This window comes from Lampris incognitus, chromosome 10 (assembly GCF_029633865.1).
Source record: "Lampris incognitus isolate fLamInc1 chromosome 10, fLamInc1.hap2, whole genome shotgun sequence".
In the NCBI taxonomy this organism is placed as follows: Eukaryota; Metazoa; Chordata; class Actinopteri; order Lampriformes; family Lampridae; genus Lampris; species Lampris incognitus.
The window spans coordinates 31846379-31858399 of NC_079220.1; positions in this window are offsets into that span (position 1 = coordinate 31846379).

A 12021-nucleotide genomic window follows, 5' to 3' on the forward strand; every position below is an offset into this window, starting at 1 on the left:
GAGAGGGGAATAAGCAAAGGGGTTTGGGAGAGTTGCGTTTCCACAGACACATTGTTGCGATTCTGTGATCTCCCTCTCTGATTCAGTCTTGTAAATACACAAGATAGGTCGCAACTGACAATACAAGAAAGAAACAAATGTTCACGGTTCCCTCAACAGACCTGGGCATAAAGGTTAAAACAGGATCACTGGTGGGAGATGACATTGTGTTACTATGGATCAAGAAGAGCTGGGAAAGAAGGCAGAAATCGCATCATTAATTCATACAAAGCAACACGTTTCCCAAGTGTTTGGCTCTGCAGACCATCAACACAGAAGAGATCAAGCTGATAATAATGTTAATTCACTGATTTTATATTGACACTTTTTTCTTGTTGCACAACCGGTCTATGAATTCGCTTTGCCCAACTGACTTTTGCAGTTGTTATCATTGAATATACATTTTGTATGACAAAATATATGTAAATGTACACTTTCTGTCTATTCTTGAGCACCCTAAAAGCTCCTACAGTTGCAACCACAGTTGCTATGACAGCAAATTCTGAAATCTTTAAAAGGATAGCAAACTGTAAGTCATTTGAGAAACTGAGTAATTAGCAAATGCAAATACTTTAAAAATAACCTCAGGAACTCTGCCTTTTAGCAACATACTCATGTGTTGCTGCAGTAAAATATCTGCAACGCTATTGTGAAACCTTTGTAAATAACTGAAATCTATTTATCACAGCATTATGTAGTTGCTTATTTAAAATTATGTACTGAATGAAAGAAAAACACGGTCTACCTAATGAGATTTCCAAAATGTAATGTAATCAATTGGGTTAATTCTGTCATCTGACGGAAGGTTTCATGTATAAGATGTTGGCTTTCCTGAAGTATAACTGAACATAAGCTGAAGTTACACCCCCACCCCACCCCTACTCAATGGCGTAAATATAGATAGTGAAGGCAATGCGGTTGTACTGGGGCCCATTGGGTGGGGGCACCCGTAGAGAGAGCAGACCCTCCAACAATGTGTGAGTGATTCAGATTGTCACCTCGGAAATACGCCTGTGTTCAAAGAAGCACTCACGTTAAATTAAAAAGAAAAATGGTGCCATTTCCTATCTATGCCTTCAAAAAGGCAAACCCATCTCCGTCATAGTTTTCATTTCATTTGGTAAAATAGTCTGTAGCACTACTACTACTACTACTTTCGGCTGCTCCTGTTAGGGGTCGCCACAGCGGATCATCCGTTTCCATTTCTTCCTGTCTTCTGCGTCTTCCTCTGTCACACCAGCCACCTGCATGTCTTCCCTCACCACATCCATAAACCTCCTCTTTGGCCTTCCTCTTCTCCTCTTCCCTGGCAGCTCCATATTCAGCATCCTTCTCCCAATATACTCGGCATCTCTCCTCCACACATGTCCAAGCCATCTCAATCTTGCCTCTCTTGCTTTGTCCCCAAACCGTCCAACCTGAGCGGTCCCTCTAATATAATCGTTCCTAATCCTGTCCTTCTTCGTTACTCCCAGTGAAAATCTTAGCATCTTCAACTCTGCCACCTCCAGCTCCGCCTCCTGTCTTTTCGTCAGTGCCACTGTCTCCAAACCATATAACATAGCTGGTCTCACAACCATCTTGTAAACTTTCCCTTTAACTCTTGCTGATACCCTTCTGTCGCAAATCACTCCTGACACACTTCTCCACCCACTCCAACCTGCCTGCACTCTCTTTTTCACCTCTCTACTGCACTCCCCGTTACTTTGGACAGTTGACCCCAAGTATTTAAACTCAAATGCCTTTGTCACCTCCACTCCTTGCATCCTGACCATTCCACTGTCCTCTCTCTCATTCACGCATAGGTATTCCGTCTTGCTCCTACTGACTTTCATTCCTCTTCTCTCCAGTGCATACCTCCACCTCTCCAGGCTCTCCTCAACCTGCACCCTACTCTCGCTACAGATCACAATGTCATCCGCGAACATCATCGTCCATGGAGACTCCTGCCTGATCTTGTCCGTCAACCTGTCCATCACCATTGCAAACAAGAAAGGGCTAAGAGCCGATCCTTGATGTAATCCCACCTCCACCTTGAACCCATCTGTCATTCCAACCGCACACCTCACCATTGTCACACTTCCCTCATACGTATCCTGCACCACTCCTACATACTTCTCTGCAACTCCTGACTTCCTCATACAATACCACACCTCCTCTCTCGGCACTCTGTCATAAGCTTTCTCTAAATCTACAAAGACACAATGCAACTCTTTCTGGCCTTCTCTATACTTCTCAATCAACATTCTCAAAGCAAACATCGCATCTGTGGTGCTCTTTCGTGGCATGAAACCATACTGCTGCTCGCTGATCGTCACCTCTCCTCTTAACCTAGCTTCTATTACTCTTTCCCAAATCTTCATGCTGTGGCTGATCAACTTTATACCTCTGTAGTTGTTACAGTTCTGCACATCGCCCTTGTTCTTGAAAATCGGTACCAGTATGCTTCTTCTCCACTCTCAGGCATCCTCTCACTTTCCAGGATTGTGTTAAACAATCTAGTTAAAAACTCCACTGCCATCTCTCCTAAACATCTCCATGCCTCCACAGGTATGTCATCAGGACCAACTGCCTTTCCATTCTTCATCCTCTTCATAGCTGCCCTCACTTCCTCCTTGCTAATCCGCTGAACTTCCTGATTCACTATCCCTACATCATCCAACCTTCTCTCTCTCTCATTTTCTTCATTCATCAGCCCCTCAAAGTATTCCTTCCACCTTCTTAGCACACTCTCCTCACTTGTCAGCACATTTCCATCTCTATCCTTGATCGCCCTAACTTGCTGCACATCCTTTGCAGCTTGGTCCCTCTGTCTAGCCAATCGGTACAAGTCCTTTTCTCCTTCCTTAGTGTCTAATCTGTCATACAACTCACCATACGCCTTTTCCTTTGCCTTTGCCACCTCTCTCTTTGCTTTACGCTGCATCTCCTTGTACTCCTGTCTACTTTCTTCATCTCTCTGACTATCCCACTTCTTCTTTGCCAACCTTTTCCTCTGTATAATTTGCTGTACTTCCTCATTCCACCACCAAGTCTCCTTGTCTTCCTTCCTCTGTCCTGATGACACACCAAGTACCTTCCTAGCTGTCTCCCTAACTATTTCTGCAGTGGTTTTCCAGCCATCTGGCAACTCTTCACTACCACCCAGTGCCTGTCTTAACTCCTGCCTGAACTCCACACAACAGTCTTCCTTCTTCAACTTCCACCATTTGATCTTCGGCTGTGTCTTCACTCGCTTCCTCTTCTTGGTCTCCAAAGTCATCCTACAGACCACCATCCGATGCTGCCTAGCTACGCTCTCCCCTGTCACCACCTTGCAGTCTCCAATCCCTTTTAGATGGCGCCTTCTACATAAGATATAGTCCACCTGTGTGCACTTTCCTCCACTCTTGTATGTCACCCTGTGTTCCTCCCTCTTCTTGAAATATGTATTCACCACAGCCATTTCCATCCTTTTCGCAAAATTGACCACCATCTGTCCTTCCACATTTCTCTTCTTGACTCCATACCTTCCCATCACCTCCTCATCACCTCTGTTCCCTTCACCAACATGTCCATTGAAGTCCGCTCCAATCACCACTCTCTCCTCCTTGGGTACCCTCTCCACCATGTCGTCCAACTCATTCCAGAATTCTTCTTTTTCATCCATCTCACACCCAACTTGCGGGGCATATGCGCTGATAACATTCAGCAATAAACCTTCAATTTCCAGCTTCATACTCATCACTCTGTCTGACACTCTCTTCACCTCCAGCACGCTCTTGACATACTCTTCCTTCAGAATTACCCCTACCCCATTTCTCCTCCCATTCACACCATGGTAGAAGAGTTTGAACCCACCTCCGATACTCCTGGCCTTACTCCCCTTCCACCTGGTCTCTTGCACACACAGTATGCCTACCTTTCTTCTTTCCATCATGTCAGCCAGCTCTCTCCCTTTACCAGTCATAGTGCCAACATTCAAAGTTCCAACTCTCACCTCCACATGCCTACCCTTCCTCCTCTCTAGCTGCCTCTGGACATGCTTTCCCCCTCTCCTTCTCCTTTGCCCAACAGTAGCATAGTTTCCACCGACACCCTGCTGGTTAACAGTACCGCTGGCGGTCGTTGTTAACCCGGGCCTCGACCGATCCGGTATGTAAGTCTTATTTATGATCCGCATATTTGATTTGGCAAAGATTTTACGCCGGATGCCCTTCCTGACGCAACCCTACCCATTTGTCCGGGCTTGGGACCGGCACTAAGGATGCACTGGCTTGTGCATCCTCAGTGGCTGGGTTAGTCTGTAGCACTCTATAACAAAATTATATGCTTACTCTACATAAACTATAGTCCGGAAAGGTGATTTTTTTTCTTCTTCTGCGTACAAGATGATTTACTTGCTCCAACAAGACAAACATCTTGTGCGCACAAGAAAAAAAAGAAAGAAAAAAAACTTCGGTAAAACAAGTGAGTAGCAGAAAGCGCTCTTGAACCAGCTCACCCACCAAAATAGTAAATTGACTGTTCAAATAAAGCAATAACCAACCACCATGTTTCAAACATACTTGAGAAGTACACAAACTCTTAAAAGCTATAAATGTGAGGCCCGGGTTAACAAGGACTGCTATTGGTGTTCTACCCTCACAGGGTACCAATGGAAACTATGAAATCCACTGTGGAGACCCCTGAGATACAGGGAATAAGCCAAAAGAAGAAGAAGTTGTTGTTCAATGTCAAGTCTCTATTTAATCATGTGATGAGACGATATGATATAGGTAGGCCCAATCCCAATGTCCCACCTAAGCCCTGAACCTTGACGGACTTAATTGACGTCACCTGGTAAGTACTTGAGTGTGAGAGGCTGCAAGGGCTCGAAAAGGTACAAATAGGGAAGGTACAGCACCTTGAAATGTTTCGTATTACTGTGGCTTTGAGGCTTTTTATTTTATGTTTTACTTTCTTCACGGCCAAGGCACTCAAGGGACCACTGCCTGATTTGAATGTCTTTCAGGCTATTACCTTACACCAATTTACTCGTTTTTGTCAAAACAGCATCATTAAGCAAACATTTAAAGAAATGGTTGATGAATAAAATAGGGGTGTAGTACAGCATATGCTTGCATTTCTCTTATTTCCTGTGTTTTTATGTACCATTTTGAGTCCTGGTTAATGTCTGTAGGGTTTCTTTGTAAATTTAGGCATACCAGTGCACCCAATATGACAGACTGAACACCCATGTACCATGTGTCTTTCTATGCTTGTTTGTTTACCATTTTGTTTTTTACACTTCCAGGCTTCCCCTGGTAACCCCGTGTTTAATGTCTTAACACTATGGACTGTGGGTATTTTCCTCTGACATAGTCCACAGAAATGCAGACTTATGGAAAGTGTGCATATTCTTGTAATTCTTCTTCTTGTAATTTTGGTGTCTCTGGCTTAGCTTTCTCTTGGCTTAAGTCCTACTTATCTGGAAGGACATACTGTGTCTGCTATAGTAATATTAGATCGAAATTCTCTGACATTAAATATGGCATACCCCAAGGCTCGGTTATTGGGCCTCTACTTTTTTCTTTTTATAAGAGAGAGTATCATCCATTGCTATGCGGATGATACTCAGCTGTATGTGTCTATGAGGGCTGTAGATCATATTCAAATGACTAATTTAGAGGCCTACTTGACTGCTGTGAAAAATTGGATGTCACTAAATTTTCTGCTTTTCAATTCTGATAAAACTGAGATGCTGGTCGTTGGCCCTCCTAGACACAGATATCAATTTGATCAAGTAACAATAACAATCAACAACTCTGTGATTTCTCAAAGCATGGCAGCAAAAAAATCCTGGTATTACATTTGATCCCAGCCTTTTTTTAATGATCACTTTGGAGAAATCACCAAGACTGCCTTTTTTCACTTATGTAACATAGCTAAAATTTTGTGTTTCCTGTCCATGGCTGACGCAAAGACTCTAATACATGCATTTGTTTCATCCAAACTTGATTATTGTAATGTTCTGTTTTAAGGTCTGCTACATGCTAGTGCCAAAAGTCTTCAAATGGTTCAAAATGGTGCGCGTAGAATCCTAACTAAAACTAGAAAATTTTACTATATTATACCAATCATTGCCCCCCTTCATTGGCTTCCTAGCCATGTTAGATCAGACTTCAAGGTGCTTCTGCTTACTTATAAAATCCTAAATGGGCTTGCCTTATCATACCTGTCTGATCCCCTTAAACTGTACATTCCATCTTGAGCTCTCCATTCTCAAAATACAGGACTCCTGTGTGTACCCAAAGTTAAAAAGAAGTCAGCTGGTGGCAGGGCCTTTTCCAATCGGGCCCCATTCTTGTGGAATAACCTGCCTGCTGCCGTCAGACAATCAGAGTCTGGTAAGTCCTTTAAATCCAAACTTAAAACTCATCTTTTTGCCTTGACCTATGATTAGTTGCCTTTAAATCAAGTACTTCACGATCTGTACTGCATGGCGGGTCAGTTTCTCTCTCAATGAATTTACCAAGAACTGTTCTGCCGACGAGATTATAGAGTATAGATTATTGACTATTGCAAACTGTTCTGTTCTCTCACATGTCATGTCTCTCTCTCTCTCTCTCTCTCTCTCTCTCTCTCTCTCTCTCTCTCTCTCTCTCTTTCTCTCTCTCTCTCTGAATTATGTCTTCTCCTTTCTCGTCTCCTGTGTATGTGAAAGGTGTGATGTGAGTCTCATAGTGTGCATGTGTAGTCTGTCCTCCCAGGTCTCCATGGTGATGGTGGTTGCCACCTGGGCACTGTTTGGCATCTTCCTCATCACATTTATATATATATATATAGATCTAATAAATCCATATCCTGTTTCAATGTTCTATCCTTCTCTCACTCATGTGTGACTAATGTTTTTTTCTTTTCTCTTCTCCCGTGTATGTGAATAGTATGATGTGAGTCTCCCCTGTGTGCATGTGTAGTCTGTCCTGTCAAGTCTACATGGTGATGGTGGTCACGTGGCTCAGCTCCCAGGCTGTTCCGGTGGCACCTGGACACTGCTTGGCATACTCGTCATCATATTCTTCGTATATCTTATAATTCCATTATAATTCAGTTATCCTCTTTCAATGTCGTATTCTGTAAATTGTGTACACACAACATCCATTGCACATTTTTCCATCTTGAGAGAGAGATCCCTTCTCTGTTGCTCTCCCTGAGGTTTCTTCTTATTTTTACTCGTTAAGATATTTATTTATTAGGAAGTTGTTTCTTTTCCGATGCGGGGGTCTAAGGACAGGATATTGTATTGCTGTAAAGCCCACTGAGGCAAATTTGTAATTTGTGGCTAAACCAGTAAAACTGACTTGACTTGACTTCTTTCGGTGCCCATTAGGGTTCGCCACAGCAGATTATCTGTTTCCATTTCTTCCTGTCCTCTGCATCTTCCTCTGTCATGCCAACGGCCTGCATGTCCTCCCTCACCACATCCATAAACGCCCTCTTTAGCCTTCCTCTTTTCCTCTTGCCTGGCAGCTCCATCTTCAGTATCCTTCTCCCATTATAATCAGCATCTCTCCTCCACATAGGTCCAAACCATCTCAATCTCACCTCTCTTGCTTTGTCTCTAAATCGTCCAACCTGAGCTGTCCCTCTAATAAACTCATTCCTAATCCTGTCCATCTTCGTCATTCCCATTGAAACTCTTAGCATCTTCAACTCTGCCACCTCCAGCTCCACCGCCTGTCTTTTTGTCAGTGCCATTGTCTCCAAACCATACAACATACTTGGTCTCACTACCATCTTGTAAACTTTCCCTTGGGTACCAGATCGTCCTTCCCTTGGTACCCTTCTGCCGCAAATCACTCCTGACACTATTCTCCATCCACTCCACCTGGGCTGCATCCTCTTCTTCATCTCTCTTCTGCACTCCCCATTACTTTGAACAGTTGACCCCAAGTATTTTAACTCATTCACCTTCACCACATCTACTCCTTCTATCCTTACATTCCGCTGTCCTCCCTCTCATTCAAGCATATGTATTTCATCTTGTTTCTACTGACTTTCATTCCTCTTCTCTCCAGTGCATACCTCCTCCTCTCCAGGCTCTCAACCTGCATCCTACTCTCGCTACAGATCACAATGTCATCCGCAAACATCATAGTCCACGAAGACTCCTGCCTGATCTCATTCGTCAACCTGTCCATCACCAGTGCAACCAAGGGCTCAGAGCTGATCCTTGATGTAATCCTACCTCCACCTTGAACCCATCTGTCATTCTAACCATACACCTCACCATTGTCACACTTCCCTCATACATATCCTGCACCACTCCTACATACTTCTCTGCAACTCCCAACTTCCTCATACAATACCACACCCCCTCTCTCGGCACACTGTCACATGTTTTCTCTAAATCCACAAAGACACAATGTAACTCCTTCTGGCCTTCTCTATAGACAAGTTTACGCGGCACTTCCGGTCCATTTCCGCATTCGGGCCACCCTATGCTTCTCTTTTCCGGTGTAACAAGTAGCTACCTAGTTACCACAGTTCAGGGAAAGGGTTTTCTTTGGTTGGCTTTTTGGCAATGAAGTGATGGGAACAAACAAAGACATTTTTCGGTGGTTTCTTCAAATTCAAGGCCTTCAACCACATCCGTGATTCGAAATCAGCTGTTGGTTTTCTGTGGAAGGAAAACAATGGAATGCAGGGACATTGCCGTTTTGTGGGAGGTCGATGGGCAACACACTCTCTATCCCAGCATTTCCCAACCCAGTCCTCAAGGAACCCCTATCCTGCAGATTTTCATTGTAACCCTGCATAGGTAGCCCGGCTTGTATTTACTCAACCAATCATCCCACAGCACTTAATTATGCAAAGTGTGCAACATCTGACATAATTCATTGCTGATTGGTTGAATAACTACAAACAGGTACCTATTCAGGGTTACAAAGAAAATCTGCAGGATAGGGGTTCCTTGAGGACTGGGTTGGGAAACACTGCTCTATCCAACCACTCATTCAGGCGTTTCCGTGTATTAGTACAGCCACGCAACGCACAATGGGTCCCTGAACCATTTTTTTAAAAATTTTCTAATGTCCATTTTTAATGTTTAATGTTGCTGAAGATATCACAGATCTAGGCTTGCATGTTTACATCCGGCTACGAATGTTTAGACCGGAAGAACAATGCACCCACCCCGGTGCCGTAGGTAAGGGCGGGAAAACTCATATATATACTTCTCAGTAATTACAACTCCTCAAATATGCCATTGCAACTTCTTGATTCTCGTTTTGTCATTTACAAATTGTTAAATGACATGCCAGCAGTGTTGGATGGGTGGACTATGCCTGCTTTTATGAGTTATGAATTGACCAAAACTCTATTAGAAGTTACTGCAACTATTTAAAATTATAGTAATCACAGTAATTCCCCTATGTATTCATATACATTTTAAATATATCTAATCAGAGTAATACTGTGGAAAACATTACAATGCTGTGTAATGTAATGCTGTTAAATCCTCGAACCTGAGGCCCTCCGAGTGGATGAGTACTTCAGATGAGACGTTAACGGAGGTCCTGACTCACTGTGGTCATTAAAGAGCCTAGGGCATTTATTGCAGAGTCCTTGCTAAATTCCCAACCTGGCTCTCTCCATCTGGCCACCTAATCATCCCCCCAATGTAATTGGCTCAATGATTCCTCCCTCTCCACCTCAAGCTGATGAGTGGTGAGCGTTCTGGTGCAAAATGGCTGCCGTGCATCCACGTGGTGCTTCACGGGGATACACATTGGTGGTGGTTGAAGTGAGTTACCCCCTTCAATGTGAAGCAGTTTGGGTGTCTAGATAAAGTGCTATATAAATGTAATAAATTATTATTAATCCATTACTTCTGCAGTATTGAGAATGACCTTTGTAAAAAGGTCGTTCCTCTTATCAGCTCCTCCGGCTGCTTCAACGCAACTTCACCCTGTTGTTCCGGTATGCGGGTGACGACATAGATGCGGAACTCACGGCGGTAACGCGGCACCGAGTGGCAAAGAGACTGTGTGGCAGCGTTAACGTCCAGCTTGAACACAGCGAAAACGCATCTAAAATGGGAAAGAGCTGTTGTGCGATAGACTGCACTAATAGATTTCACAAGAAATCGGTGTTATCGTTTTACAGACTACCGAGAGATAAGGTAAAGAGAAACAAATGGATCGCTGCAGCTCGCAGAAACAACTGGAATCCAGGCACCGAATCGTGGATTTGCGGTTCCCATTTTGTGGCAGGTAGGCTAACGTTAGGCTATGTTGGATTTTTGGGTAACGTTAAATGGTAAAATCATAAAGCCACATACTGTACTGACCACTCATCAATTAAATATTTAGCATCTTTCATAAATTTTTGTCAGCATTTTTTTAAACGTCCTTGTGTTGTGTTCTACAAACAAAGGGGAGAATGGTTGGCTTAACGTTACAATTTTCACAGTTGCAACTTAATAAAATAAATATTTGTACAACCCTGTCCACATACAACCAGAATGTCCATCGGTGTCCTCGTCACTTTAATTTCGCCAACAAATCCCGCCTTGAAGTACGACCAAGCCTCAAGACTTGTGTATACCTTCAGACTTTGCTTTGTGTATTTCCCTGGCGTAGAAATCCAGTACATATAAATATCAGAAAACTCGATTTGTGGCCAAATGTTAATGTCCATGGACCACTGGTTATTTGGTAAGCTGTACGGATCACTGTCAAATCCAACTGCCTTTAATTTATGCAGATAATCTTGCGTTATAATCCCGGTTTCACCGTTTCCCCTACTAGAGGCAGCCATGTTGCGGGATGTTTTGCCGCTCACTGCGACTGAGGGGGCGTGTTCCAGTGGGGAAAGTGACGTTAATTCGGCTCTTAAGCACGACGTCACGACGCGACGTCACGTGTGGGCGGAGTTATACTTCCGGTGCCTTGGGGAATCTCACTGCATTATTTTCCACTCAAAACAATATGTCTGAACCCGTAAATATATTTACATTAACGTCTTTTTTTAAAGACGAACCTCTCAGGGTGAAAAAGGGTCTCAATGCTTTCAATTCAGATAGAGTTGTGAACGTAAATGTTTCAGGGGGCATTATAAAAGGCAAGGTACAGGCTTCCATGAAACAGAAAGTTTATCAGGTTGAGGTGAGTGAGCTAACAGGGTTAGCTAGCGTTAGCTTGGTAATGTTGGGTATTCTGGCTTCTGATGTTATATCCCACGTTTACTGGCGATTCATAAGCCTTGGATAAAGACTGCCAGTGCTTTATTTTGTCGGTAGATAATTGTTTTCCGACGTTTGACTTGTTAAAATAACTCTGACGTTCTTGGATCCAAGGCTAGCTTTTCATGTGTCTAGCTCCAGAATGGCTATGATCGTACATACTGTAACGCTGTAAAGGTTTAATGAATTTAAAATACATATTAGGAATTAATGAAATATAGACTTACATGTAAGATCACAGCCATTTTAGGGCTACCATGTGTGCTACGATCTGTTTCTTATTAACGTTATAGGCCACTTTGGATACAGGTCAGCTGGGCACCAGGAAATCTCTGGGCACCTTGATGTAAAATGTTCTATTTTGTCCAAAATGTTTGGAAACATGTAATATTAGAAGAATGGTCTTAACCACATGAACCCCAGCATTCATTTAGTCATCCTCAGACGAGTTTGCCAAGGGTTTTAATTAAATTTAATTAATCAAATTAATCAAATTTAAACCTTTGTGCGTATTTAAGGACTGTGGGGCACAACTCCTCACAGCTCTTGAACCATTCTTAAGTCTGTTCCCTCCTAGACCAGTTTGCCATGTGTGACCCTACAGTAGCGCAAGGCTACAGACAACATAGCTCTCGGGATTCATGGGGTCACTCAAACCTCTCCACCACGTTAAGGTGATGGTTCGAGGAGAGCATAACATAATAACATAAAACACAAGACACTTAGTTAGAGCCCTGAAGGACTCTGTCCAACCATATGGGTTGGATAAGTGGTTA